This window comes from Myotis brandtii, unplaced genomic scaffold, assembly GCF_000412655.1.
Source record: "Myotis brandtii unplaced genomic scaffold, ASM41265v1 scaffold536, whole genome shotgun sequence".
Classification (NCBI taxonomy): Eukaryota; Metazoa; Chordata; class Mammalia; order Chiroptera; family Vespertilionidae; genus Myotis; species Myotis brandtii.
In genome coordinates, this window is record NW_005369967.1 from 177,620 (window position 1) to 192,251 (window position 14,632).

General features: G+C 37.3%; 1 protein-coding gene across 9 annotated transcripts in view; it reads left to right on the top strand.

The window, feature by feature from the left end:
* Positions 1 to 14,632, top strand: part of FUT8 (fucosyltransferase 8 (alpha (1,6) fucosyltransferase)) — a 232,794-nt gene that overhangs the window by 66,088 nt on the left and 152,074 nt on the right. For 7 of the 9 annotated variants that reach the window (XM_014549149.1, XM_014549150.1, XM_005877902.2 and 4 more), the window contains one exon: positions 7,240 to 7,333. The exons of 1 other annotated variant lie outside the window; for it this stretch is intronic. The gene's annotated coding sequence lies outside the window, so the exon portion shown is untranslated. Of the gene's footprint in view, positions 1 to 7,239; positions 7,334 to 14,632 lie in introns of those variants that run through there. One more of the 9 variants, XM_014549153.1, reaches the window with a different exon arrangement.

The following is a 14,632-nucleotide window of genomic DNA, read 5'->3' on the forward strand; positions in this document are numbered from 1 at the left end:
AATAATGTCTTTTTAATATGGTTGGAAAGGAGGGCAGATTGAGGACAAACCATTAGGAAGCTAGGTGAGAGGCGAAAAGAGTGGTTTTCAGGTACTAACTATAAGAAAAAGATAAGTACAAATAATTTACATATTACATAACTAATATGGATAATTAAAACCTGATGGAAATGTATAAGAAATTTTGTTGTGAGTCATTTTGTTAGTTATACTAGTTAATGAAAGAGTAATATCAGAAATGCTCAGCTTCTGTGTTTCTTTTGACAATTGCTTTACCTCCTAAGAACACTTTTCTTTTGGGTTTTGTCTATGTTTGCTTCCTAGAAAGTTTGACTCTACTTTTTAGGAAATCAAGTTATATCTCTGTAGTACTTCTTCATATGGACCTCAGCTTAAAGTATTCACATAAAACTTCATCTAAAGTGACCAATGAGTTGCTTCAAGTCATAATTTTACACTAGATGTTCAGGAGACTTACATTTTAATGAGTCTTCTTTTTTTTTAAAGTGTATTTTTATTGATTTCAGAGAGGAAGGGAAAGGGAGAGATATAAAAGTCAATGATGAGAGAGAATCATTGATTGGTTGCCACCTGCACGTTCCACACTGGGGATTGAGCCTGCAACCTGGGCATGTGCCATGACCTCCTGGTTCATAGGTCAACGCTCAACCACTTGAGCCATGCTAGCTGGGCTTTAGTGAGTCTTTGCATTGGTACTTTTAGCCCCCAAATCTTTTTGTCTCCAGCATCCACTTTAATAACTCTTATGGGTTAAGACACTCTATTTTTAATATCTGTAGTTCTTTTCATTCTCAGAAACTAGGTCACCAGGGTTATGTCATTGTTAATGAAAGGGTATTATACACTTTTTTTAGGAGCACACTTGGACTAAGTGAAGCTAAAACATCTTAGAAATTGTTGCTCTGCTTTAAATACTCATAGGATATACTTTTGCATATTTTAAACTCATTCCATTTGCTAATACAATAATATTGTTTATCTCTGGGAACTTTGGTTATTCTATTGTGTTATTTAGAATTCACATATATTATTAAAACTTTCTAGTAGGTCTTTTACTGACAGCCTCTGTCTGACTTCTCCTTTAAAAGGTGTCTTCAAGCTCTGGCTGGTGTGACTCAGTTGATTGGATTTGTTCAGTACCCCAAAAGGTGGCAGGTGCAATCCCAGATTGGGGCGCATGTGGGAGGCAACGATCTATGTTTCTCTCTCACATCAATGTTTCTCTCTCTCCATTTCTCTCTCTAAAGTCATTTTAAAAACAAAGTTGTTTCAATGATTTTCAGAAGTAACATTTGGGTCTTACTGGGACTGGAATTTTTGTTTCAATAATGACAGAAGCAGATTGGACTTTTTTCAAAGTTAGGAACAGTGGGATACAGAAGAGGAGAAAAAACAGACTAAATTTATATCATGCCTGTTTTATTGTGAAAAATAATCATAGCCTATGTACTTTAATTTTCTGTGGGGGTGGACGTTGTAGTATGAGCAGTTACGATAGGGGTGAATTAAGGAGGCATTGAGGAGACTATCTCCTAACATGACATTTCAATTATTTCCAAATGTAGATAACAGAGTGGTTATTACTAAAAATTTTTTTTCCATAGGGGAGTCTCATGTAACATTATTGGTATGTTCCTTACATATCCCAAAATATTGACATTGTTCGTGTTATAAGTAACCTTCTGGGTTACTATCTTCTTGATCATGTTTCTCTCTGTTTTAAGTGTGGGCCACAGATCCATAACAGTGTTGATGTAATTACATCACTTTTAGAATTCTGTTGGTTTTTTTTAACCAGAAGAAAACACACTGATTTTTTTTTCTTTACTCTTATAGAATTTTTATTACCAGTAATTATGCTTCCTTCCTGAATGATTTCAGAATGTTTTGGGATGGTATTGATAGTATTATTTTGTGATTAAGAGTATACACTCTTTTTTTAACTTTATTTTTATTGTTGTCTATTACAAATGTCCCCATTTCCTCCTACACCCCTTTGTTCACGTCCACCCAACCAAGAGTATAAGCTTTTAAACAAGACTATGTAGGTTCAGTTCTCAACTTTGCCACTTAATAGTTATGTGATCTAGAGCAAATTATTTTTTTAATATAACTCTTGCCTCAGTTTCCTTATCTGTAAAACAGGGATTATAAAATTATCTACTTTACAGACATCTGTTGAGGTTTAAATATTTTTGTAGAGAACAATGCTTACAAATACTACATACTGAATAAATAATAGTTATTAAATATTGGTTTATTTGTTCACTAAAATAGTATTTTTAGTAAACTTTAATAGACTCTAAAAGTATAAAAATTTAATAATTGTAACTTAAGAAAAATTTCTATTTAGTAAGTTATTTTTAGGCTGGAGTTTGTACTCCTCTCTCTCTCTCTCTCACACACACACAGATACAGCCTTTTCAAATTGTAATAGAACAGTGTTTTTAAATTTTAATGTGCATGCAGATTACTTGGGGATTTTATTAATGTGTAGATTCTTACGCAGAGTTTTTGGAATAGGCCTGAGATGCTGTCTTCTAACAAGCTTTTTAGGAAATCTGGATGTAGCTAGTCCTTACCATACCTTGAGTAGTAAAGTTATGGAATGTTCCATTAAGTGGTTTTTAGCCCTTCTGTCAGTACATTATAAACACTTAGATATTTTTTGTTTTTGTTTTTAAGTTATGCCTACACTCTATCTGAGACCAGTTAAATCAGATCTCTGGCATTAATATTCTGTGCATCACCATCATCATCGTTATTTTTGTAAAAAATATTCTAGGTCATTCTTATGTGTAAAAAGCATGAAGAGCTCTGCTTTGAAGGAGAGTCAGTAAACTAAGAAGCTCCATTTTATATCTTTATTTACTTTACCTTCAATCATTTTAAACACTTGTGGGAATGATGAAGCCTAGCTGGTCAGATCTTTTAAACTGGTTGGCCGTTATTTTGTTGCCTTGAAGTTTTCTTTTCATTAGACTAGACTAAAAAGTATGAGTCCTTGAACCTTTCTTCATAGATCCTATTTCCTATTGCTTTCATCATTTTTGAGATCTTTGGATTTTCCCTAATTTCTTAGTACTGTCCTGAAAGTAATTCAAACTCAATATAAAACTGCTTTAACAAAACTGAACAATGGCAGAGGCAGAAGAATAAAGTTCCTTCTACCTTTCAAACTCTGATTTGTATTGCTTAAGGGGGAAAATTTGTTTCAGACTTTTTATTGGCCTTTTCTTTATGTTTTTGGGGCTAAAATGTTTTTTACCATGGTATTTGTTTGAATATATTACTTCTTAGGTTGTGTTCCCTATTCCTTCTTTCCCAACTGTACTTCTTGCATCTATTTCCCATCTTGCACCTATTTTGGGGGAGCGGCAGTAAATATTTTTTTTCATGGACTGTCATGTTTTGGAAAAATACTGTTCCAGAGTGATCAAGTTCATGCTGAATTTTATTCCATCTAGCCATGATGTATCAGTAAGACTCTGGATAGGGAAACAATCCACACTAGATATACTAACAAAATTTAGGATAGACAATGGGTTTTATAGGTATTGGAGGGTTGAAAAAGCAAAAGAGGAACACTGGAGTAACACAGACAACAATTATAGAAAGCAGCAACCACCTGTAGGGCTGGGGGATCAAAGAAGATCTTGGAGTAGATTTGGAGCTCAAAGCCTCTGGAGGAGGTTACTGCCTGGATGTTGCTGATACTTCTGTGAGTGTCAGAAAACGCTGGTGGCTGTCGCTGGGATTGAGGGCCTATGCTGTAGCTATACTGACTGGGAAAAGCAAGTTTCTCCTTCTAGTGCCCTTATTGGTAGAATGAGAAAGCTAGTTGGCAAAAGAGAAAAATGGTTTCTAGACTTCTATTTTTAGCATTACTGAGCTGAGTATTATGGGTGAATTTGGAGCTGAGAGACAGTAGTCGAATAACCAGCACATACAGCCTTCTCCTCTCTGCTTACAAGATGGCATAGGCTTTTGTTTTTTTGTTTTTGTTTTTTTTGTCTCTTTCTCAGCGACTGGGATCTCACATGCTCTTAGTGTCTAGCATTTGGAATGAGAGGAATTATTATTATTTTATTTTTATAAAATATATTTTATTGATATTTTTACAGAGAGGAAGGGAGAAGGAGAGGGATAGAGAGTTAGAAAAATCAATGAGAGAGAAACATCGATTCAGCTGCTTCCTGCACACTCCCCACTGGGGATGCGCCCGCAACCAAGGCACATGCCCTTGACCGGAATCGAACCTGGGACCCTCCAGTCCGCAGGCCGACGCTCCATCCACTGAGCCAAACCAGTCAGGGCTATTATTTTAAAATTAACTTGTTTAGTTAATGTGATCTGGGAGCATGAGAACCACTTGCTCTAAGGTAACTGTCAGCATTTCTTAGGACCTGACATTTAATCATTAGATACTCATTTCTTTGGGTCTAGAGGAGTTTCTGTTTTTCAAGATACCTTATTTTAAAAAAACAAAGAAAAAATTGTGGCAGGAATAATGATGCTATAATCCAGAGGTTAAAGATTGGTTGCTTATTGGCCAAACATGGGCCTGCAGCGAGAACCATTTTTTGAACAGAATATTATACCTTCTCTCTCATTCTAATATTCTTCTTCCTGAAGAGCTTCTCAAATTTTAATATGTATATGAGTTATTTGGGGATCTTGTTAAAATGCAGATTCTGATTAAATATGTCTTAGGATAAGGCCAGAGATTCTGAATTTTTAACAAGCTCTCAGGGAAGTCTGAAGCTATTGGTCTCTAGACCAGACTTTTCTTCTCCCTTTCCTGCTTTGAGAACTACTGGTCTGGCTTGGAATCACTGTTGGACCTGGGTTTGGGTGGTTGATTGGTGAGTGATCATAAAGTTTCTTGCAAGTCCGCCTAACTTTCTAGAAATATTTTGAGCAATCTCAGTAGAGGTATTAATAGTTGTTTCTTTCCAGGTGGGAACAGTCCAGCATATGCCTGAAAAAGCTGACTTTTCTTATATAATTATGATGCTGTCCTAGATACAGAGTGGCAGTAATTGTGTATATGTTTTAGGGAAACTGACTAATAGGAGATAGGATAGAAGGACAATGAGCAAATCCATGCATCAGATATCTTGCCTTGATTAAAAGGGCTATCTGTGGATTTCAAAAATTGCATTTGGTTTGAATTTCATTCTACAGTTGACCCTTGAACAATGTAGGTGCTTGGAGTACCTAACCCCCATGCAGTCAGAAATCTGCTTATAACTTTTTACTCCCCAAAACTTTAGCTACTATTGACTGGAAGCCTTACTGACAGCATAACCAGTTAATTAACACATATTTTATATGTTATATGTATTATATATTTTATTCTTACAATAAAGTAATCTTGAGAAAAGAAAATGTTATTAAAATTGTAAGGAAGAGAATATACATTTATAGTATTTATTAAATAAATTCTGCATATAAATAGACCCATGAAGTTTAAACTGTAATTGTTATTTCCCTTCTTTGACACTTTCATATACTTAAACTTGTTTTCAAAATGTAGCGTCTTGTCTTGAGACAAATATATGGTAGTCTATCTTAGTGGGACTTTGAATGTAGCTCAAATTTATGAAGTTGTTAATTTTTCTTTGCATTTGGATTTTACTATACCAAGGCATATCTGATTCCATGAATAAAAAGTTAATCTCTTTTTCAGTTGCCATCCCTTAAGATCCTGTCTCTTCCCCCTCCCTCCACTGCTACTGGGTCTTTCCTTTTGTGTTTACAGAGATTTTCAAAGGTTCTAGGCACTTTTCTTTTTTTCTATTGATGCTTTATATGACTGTTATTCTTAAAATTTTAATTCAGTCAATGGATAATAATTCAGGCTATAAATAGAGCAATGATTGGTCTCTTTGTCAGCTGAGGTGAAAGAGTTAAAATGAAAGTTAAGGATTCAGGGAACTCCTAAGAAAAGAAGGGTGAAAAAGAAAGCTCAATTTTAGGATCCTAAACAAAGCATCTTGATTGGCATACAGAGACCCTTGCATGCACATAAATGTCCATATTTGAATATTTATAGAAGGTAATCTGTCAAAATTACTGTTATTTTAATTTGCTAAGCTTGGCTGATTGCTGCAGTTATATGTTAGTTGAATTCTAGATGAGGAACTGTAAATATGATCTGGTGTGGAACATGCTTTTTGTCCTTGAAGCTGTTTGGGATATTCCTGTCCTGTATCCTGTCCCTACCCTTTTTACAAAAAAAAATGTACAGTGGGGTCTTTTTGTATTACCTGATTCGTATTCCTATTTAGGGAAAAAAATGTAAGTGGGGTAATAATGGTAAATATTAAAGAAAACTTTTTTTTAAAATATATTTTATTGATTTCTTACAGAGAGGAAGGGAGAGAGATAGAGAGTTAGAAACATCGATGAGAGAGAAACATCGATCAGCTGCCTCCTGCACATCTCCTACTGGGGATGTGCCCGCAACCCAGGTACATGCCCTTGACCGGAATCGAACCTGGGACCTTTCAGTCCGCAGGCCGACGCTCTATCCACTGAGCCAAACTGGTTTCGGCTAAAGAAAACTTTTATAATTAAAAATAACCTGTTGAAATAACCTGTTGATATTGAGTGATCAAGAATTGTTTAAATAGAGTTAATTATTTGTCCTGTCTTTGTTTCAAAGGAGTTATCCCTGGAGAGTTCAGGGAATGGCCTTATCAGGTTTTATATGAGATACATAGTACTAGAGGCCTGGTGCACAACGTTTGTGCACAGGAGGGAGGGGATGTCCCTCAGCCGGGCCTGCACCCTCTCGCAGTCCGGGACCCCTCGGGGGACATCCCTCTTGCAGTCTGGGATCCCTTGCTCCTTATCTCCCACCTGCTCGCTCCTTACTGCTCAGCTTGTTGCTTCTTAGCAGCAGGCTCCTTACCGCTCGGCTCACTGCTCCTTAGTGCTGCTGTGGAGGCAGGAGAGGCTCCCACCACCGCCGCTGCACTCGCCAGCCATGAGCCCAGCTTTTGGCTGAGGGGCCGCTCCCCCTGTGGGAGTGCACTGTGTTGAGCGTCTGCCCCTGGTGGTCAGTGTGCATCATAGCGAGCGGTCGTTCCAGCCGTTCTGCTGTAATGGTTGCTTAGGCTTTTATTAATAGATGTTTCATGTTAACAACAAAGAAAATATATAAGTATAGATAATTAATATTACCCTTTTCTTTTGTCTCATTTTGAACAGTTGATTATTTCAGTGACCCAGATTCAAGCAATAATATCTTTCTTTGGAAATATCATGTGGTTTTGTCAGCATCTTATATTCTAGGAGAAGAAAGGTAAGCCATTTTTCACAGTTAATATTGAAATAACTTTGTTAATAAATCAAAATGTTTCTTTTTAAAAGTTAGGAATCCCTTTTCTCTTTAGAAACCACAGTATTGTTTATTAATGCTCTATCACTTTCTCAAAAGATTCCACTGAGACTACATTATTTCAGCTCTGGAAATGGTACACTGACTTTCTAAAATTATGACTTTTTTTGGAGCAGGACTACATTCTGTGCTCTATTTGCTAGGCTCCCTTGTCTCTTTTACATAGCCATTTTCACCTGAATAGTTTGTTTTTGCATATGTAACCACCCACATGATTAAGTCTTTTTTGGTTTTTGGTTTTGATGTTTTTTCTTTATCTCTTGTGAACTGACATAATTGGATTCATTTTGTTGGTTATTACTTTAGCTAGAAACTATGCCAAGTACTAAATCCTAGGTTTACTTAGATATTGACTTTGTTTTGGGGTTTTAGGAATATATTTTATATTTAGCAGATTAAGAGTGGAACTTTTCTTTTATAGCATTCTTTTCTATCTTTCACAGCATCCATCTTCCTTATTATTTGACAACTGTTTTTTGGGCAGATTAATCTTTTTTTTTTTTTTTTTTATAAATTTCTTTATTGATTTCAGAGAGAAAGGGAGAAGGAGAGAGAGATAGAAACATCAATGATGAGAGAGAATCATTGATCAGCTGCCTCCTGCTTGCCCCCCACTGGGGATCGAGCCCGCAACCCAGGCACGTGCCCTTGGCCGGAATCGAACCTGGGACCCTTCAGTCCGCAGGCTGACGCTGTCTCCACTGAGCCAAACTGGCTAGGGCTAATCTTTTTTTTATAAGAGCTTTAATATAATCTTTCACTTGTTACTGTGGTCACTTTTCCCACTTCTTTTTGTGACCATTCCCAAATCATCTCCCAGGTATCTCACTCTAATTCCTCATTATCTTTGTAGGGATAATTGTCCAAGTCTGTAGCTATCCTCTGGCTGAAGAGCAAGAATTATTAATTATTATTAATAATTCCTTAGGATGTTACCCTAGCTCCTAATTTTGTAATGGTTTACCATCTGTTCACTGTATAAAGGGCTCAGAAATGTCTGTTGTACCTAATGCATTATAGATGTGGAAATAATAAAATAAAATTTGCAAATGTGTAAAGTGAATTAATGCTAGTATTAGTTCCTTTGGGTTTGGCCATTTTCACATTCTTGTAATGTTTGAAGGCATATTTTGCAACATACTTTAAATTCCTTAAGGTGAATTAGATGTGTTCATCTTATTTAACCAGCATGCTTTTGGTTAAGTAAGTTAAAACTCAGTTGAATAAAATTTAAGTCAGTAATATAAAAAGCAATGAGTTGGCCCTGGCTGGTGGCTCAATTGGTTGGAGTGCCATCCCATGCACCAAAAAGATTGGGGGTTCAATTTCTGGTCATATATCTAGATTGCGGGTTTGATCCCGTTTGTGGTGTGTTTGGGAGGCACTGATGGATGTTTCTCTCTCTCTCTCTCTCTCTCTTTTCCTCTCTCTCTAAAATCAATAAACATATTTTCTGGTAGGATTAAAATAAAAACATTTTTTAAAAGTAATCATCTTTTACAGTGTGATATTGCAAAAAATTTTAGCTGTTTTTTTGCTATAAGAACAGATAGCACTCTACAGTGGATGAAGATTTCCTAAGGATATTAAATTTGACATAGGTTTATTCCATAATGATAGCAAATGTTGGGAATTTGGAACCCAAATGTCAAATTTCACATACAGATTTTCTCTTTCTACTGATTTTCCTCCAGAGGAAGAATCTCAAAATTTAAATTGTTTAAAAGGGATTATAATGCTACTAGAGGCCTGGTGCACGAAATTCTTGCACTCGGGGGCGGGGGGTGGTCCCTTCAGCCTGGCCTGTGCCCTCTCGAAGTCCGGGAGCCCTCAGGGGGATGTCCGACTGCTGCAGAGGCAGGAGAGGCTCCCACCACCGCTGCTGCGCTCGCCAGCCGTGAGCTCAGCTTCTGGCTTAGCGGTGCTCCCCCTGTGGGAGCGCACTTATCACCAGGGGCAGCTCCTGCGTTGAGCATCTGCCCCCTGGTGGTCAGTGTGCATCATAGTGAGTGACTGGTCGTTCCACCTTTCGGTCGATTTGCATATTAGCCTTTTATTATATAGGATTTTAGGACTTAACAGGCTTTGCCCTAACTGGTTTGGCTCAGTGGATAGAGCGTCAGCCTGCAGACCGAAAGGTCCCAGGTTCGATTCCGGTGAAGGGCATGTACCTTGGTTGTGGGCACATCCCCAGTAGGAGGTGTGCAGGAGGCAGCTGATCGATGTTTCTCTCTCATCGATGTTTCTAACTCTCTGTCCCTCTCCCTTCCACTCTGTAAAAAACCAATAAAATATATTTTTAAAAAAAAGAAACAGGCTTTATTTTTCTGCATATTAATTGAGCAGTAAGGGTAATCAGTGAATTGCAATACATACTGATAAATTTTTTTAAAGTCCTTAATGGAAACTTAATATTTAGGTGTTTATTTAGGAAATATTTTAATTTATAATAATGATTTCTACAAAATTTGATTGTTCATATGTTTTAATTGATTCAGAAAGAAAGAATGAAGTGTATTGATTAATAATTTGCATTTTAGCTTTATAAAAAGGTAAACACTATGATTAATCATATTTTAGGCAATTTGTATGCCATTGAGACAAATTGAGATTTGCATTTTTTCCCTCTCCTTAATCTCATAAGAGTGTTATCACTTTATCAGTAAATGTGAAGGTAAAGATTGAAAATGGAGATTTTTTGTGTGTGTGTGGTTTTCAGTTCAGCATGTAAAGAGCTTTTAGAAGTTATCACTTTGTTCTAACAACAAATAGGAAACTGAACAAACTGAAAACTCAACAAATCTTTGTAGGTGTGTCAGATGTTAGCGTAAGAAAACATTCAAACCTGTAAAGAATTTTTGTGAGTTATTTGAGCCAAACTGTAGACAATTTCCAGGAAGCAGAATCTCAACATATTGGGATAATGCTCTGGAGAATGGTGGTTTTTCATCTGTTTTTATAAATTACTATCAAGGGTGGAGATATAAGTGGGTTACATGAAATCCATTGGTGACAGATTAGGAAGGTGGGAGAAAGCAAAGTTGGGAGTGGGGAGGGGAACCTCTGGGATTGGATAAAAAGAAAAATGATAGACACATGCTTCTTTTACATAGGTGGGCATAGGATAGTTAACAGTCAATTAAAACGATAACAATAACAATGAGGCAATTTGTGTCTTGAGGGGTTCAGAAAAAGGGAAATTACAAGTTACCCTGACATTCCACAGGTATGTTATCGTAGATGCAAAAAGACAATAGGCTCAGTGAAGTTCGAAGTTGATCTTTGTCAGGGAAGATACTGGCCTAGGACATGACTACCCACTATAAACTGCTTTTTAATTAAAAGGTTTTAATGTCAGATCATCCTTTGTGGTTACTTTAGGTCTCTTGAGTTTGCAAGGCTGCCAAGTAGGCCTTCCCTGAGTTAGTCAGGTTAGCATAAGCATGTCAAGCACAAAGGCTAACTAACATGGGCCAAATAAAGAAGGTTTAAGTTTATGTGGGCCACTTAAAAACAAAAGCTTCAATTTTCATAGAAACGTAGGTTTATTTCTATAGAGACATGCTGAATACAATGGGCTGAAATAAATGAGTAATTGTTAACATAAAATAATATAACATTTTAATAAAAATTAATATTTTTTCTTGAACATTAACTTACCAGATACTGAATAACTGCACAAATTATTAAGTGTAATGCAAATAAACCTATTTTTCTTGTTCTCCGAAAGCGAAATATTTCCTGTTGTGCACACCAAACAAGTCAGTCCAAGACTAATGACGTGGCAATCAGCTGCCAAAATATTTGCTGCTAGTGTTAGTGGAGAGAAATGGTGCGCCTGTGTGTAAGGAGCGTAAGGGAAATGAATGCAACACGATTATAGTAATCAGTCATTAGCAAATGTTGTAGTTCGTTATTAATAATTATGTATAACAGGATATTGTAAAAATTAAGTTACAAAATTTTTATTAAAATATTTCTTACATACCGTTATATTGGCTGGGCCACAAAAATATTCATTGTGGGCCGTATGTGGTCCGCGGGCCATGAGTTTGACATGCTTGGATTAGCATGTGGCCCTTTTTGTCTGCTCAGAGAAGTGAGGTCAAAAGGCAAACTGCTACCCCTCAAATTGGAGAGATAGGTGAATACAGAGAACGGCAACTTACCCCAGCAGAAACCCAGGAGTGGAAACCTCTAAGGCCGTGGTCAGCAAACTGTGGCTCGCAAGCCACATGTGGCTCTTTGGCCCCTTGAATGTGGCTCTTCCACAAAATACCACGTGCGGGCGCGCACGTACAGTGCAGTTGAAACTTCGTGGCCCATGCGCAGAAGTCGGTATTTTGTGGAAGAGCCACACTCAAGGGGCCAAAGAGCCACATGTGGCTCGCGAGCCGCAGTTTGCTGACCACTGCTCTAAGGGAACCAGTACTGGGTAGGAAAACCTAAACTGTAATTGGTTAAAAACTCCAGGGGGACCCAGTAATAGGGGACTGCCACACTTTCATGGTTCTACCTCCAGGTCTTCACAGTTGAATATCAGAAAAACACTCTAGTGCTTTCTGTAGAGGGAAGCGAAAGTAACCATTTGGAAATATGCCAAGGCATTCTCTTTTTTTTAATAAGGTCTACCATCAGGAGAAAGTATTTTACCAGCCTTAACCTATTAGGGTGTTTTCAGAGCCTAACTGACCTAGAGAAAGGGAAGTACTAAACTCTAGCCAGTTCTAGCCATCTTGTTCCTCTTAATTGTGGGGGGTAGGAGTGAATGGGAGACTGTACAGAACTTATTAAGTTCACAGCCTGGGAGCGCAGGCTCACTAAAAGACTAAGACCTACTTATAGGATTATAGAAACTTCTCCCCTCATTACTAAATACCTATATAGTCTGTTTTACTCAGTGCATTTTATCTGGCTTTTAGTAACAACAAAAAATATTACAAAGCATTTAGCGAAAGAACAGTTTTTAAAGAGACAAAACAAGCATCAGAATCAGACTCAGATATGGCAGGGATATTGGAATTATTAAACCAGGAATTTAAAACAACTATCATTAATACGCCAGTGGCTCTAAAGGAAGAAATAGAAAACATGGAAGAACAGGTAGATAATGTAAGTTAGAGAGATGGAAATGCCAAGAAAAAATCAAGAAGAAATACTAGATATTAAAAACACTGTAACAGAAATAAAGAATGCCTTTTATGGTCTCCTTAGACAGGACACAGTTGAAGAAAGAATATATCTGTGCTTGAAGATATATCAATAGAAACTTCCCAAACTGAAAAGCAATGAGAAAGAAGACTGAGGAAAAACAAACAAACAAACAAACAAACAGTAAAAACATATCCAAGGACTGTAGGACACTACAGAAAGTGTAACCTATGCATAGCAAGAATACCAGAAGGAGAAGAAAGAGAAAAAGGAACAAAAGAGTTATTTGATGTAATAATGACTGAGAATTTCCCCAAATTAATGTCAGATTTCAAACCACAGATCCAAGAAATTCAGAGAATGCCAAGGAGGATATGTACCCAAAAAACTTCAAGTAGGCATATCACATTCAAACTGCAGAAAATCAAACATGCAGACAATCTTGAAAGAAGCTAGAGGGGGGAAATCTACCTTTTCTATAGAGGAGCAAAATTAATAATTAGTGATGGCGAACCTATGAACTCATTTTTTTGGTTGATTTTTCTTTGTTAAATGGCATTTAAATATATAAAATAAATATCAAAAATATAAATCTTTGTTTTACTATGGTTGCAAATATCAAAAATTTCTATATGTGACATGGCACCAGAGTTAAGTTAGGGTTTTTCAAAATGCTGACACGCAGAGCTCAAAAGGTTCGCCATCACTGAATTAGGGTTTCATGATTTATTAGACGACTGCAAACTGCTTGGCTGCTGAACTATGTATCCATCCCCGAAATCTTTTAGGGGTGATGAAGGAGGACAGTCTGTCTTCAGTAACTGCTTCTTGCTGACAAGGGCTATGGACCTTGCCTGTATAGCCTATGGAAGTCTCCTCCTGCCTGATCTAAGGAAGATAAGGGAATGGGATTTGAGACTGGAACTCGGAGGCCGTCAGCTGATTCTTCCAAAGTAGGGCTAGGCTGGAATTCCCAAAGCATCATCCTCTTATATGGAATTACTGCATTGTTCCAGAAGTGAAGTTGGTAGATTGCTTCATATTTCATTGACTCATTTATTTAGTCCTGAAAATAAGTCATTTCAGTTAAATTGTTGAGTCTTACTTCAGGAAGTGGTGATGCAGATGGGCTTCCAAAGTGAGACCTACATTGTGTAAACAAGCAAACAGACATTTAATAAGGAGTATGCCTTTGAAAATAAAAGCAAAATATAAAAGTTAATGATCACAGCAAATTATAAACCAGTTTCTGAGTCTATAAGACTGTTAGTCGAGAAGGGTTAAAGTTTCTTTTGCTGAAATGAAAGCAGGCAGTGACAATCTGATAGATCTTTTTTTTTTTTTTTCATGTTTTGATTGATTTCAGAGAGGAAAGGAGAGGGAGAAAAAGATTGAAACATCAATGATGAGAATCATTAATTGGCTGCCTCCTGCATGCCCCCTACTGGGGATCAAGCCTGCAACCCGGGTATGTGCCCTCACTGGAAATTGAACCCTGGCCTACTGGTTCATAGGTTGATGCTCAACCACTGATCCATACTAGCTGGGCTGATAGATCATCTTTATATGTAGTTTAAATATCTCTGGTGATGTCATCAGATGCTCAGGTAAATTTTATATGGTTGACACTGCATTAGTAGTTCTCAATAATTCCAAGTTAAAGGATGGGGAAAAAAATGAAACATTAGTTTGGAGAGTTGTAGCCAAATATTTAAGGGAACCAGAAAAATTCAGGGTCAAGTTCAGTTTATAGGTGAAAAATAAAACTTTATCTAGAGTCTTATATCTGCAACTGTTTATTATAGATGGTATTGAAATACAATTTTCTCCCTAAAATCACCCTCATTTTTATCAAAGACTAGGGGCCCGGTGCACGAAATTCATGCACTGGGGGGAGGGGGGCCCTCAGCTCAGCCTGTGCCCTCTCACAGTTCGGGATCCCTCGCTCCTTACTGCCCGCGTGCTCGCTGCTCCTTACCGCTCAGCTCTCTGTTCCTTAGTGCTTCCGTGGAGGCAGGAGAGGTTCCCGCCACCACTGCTGCACTCACCAGG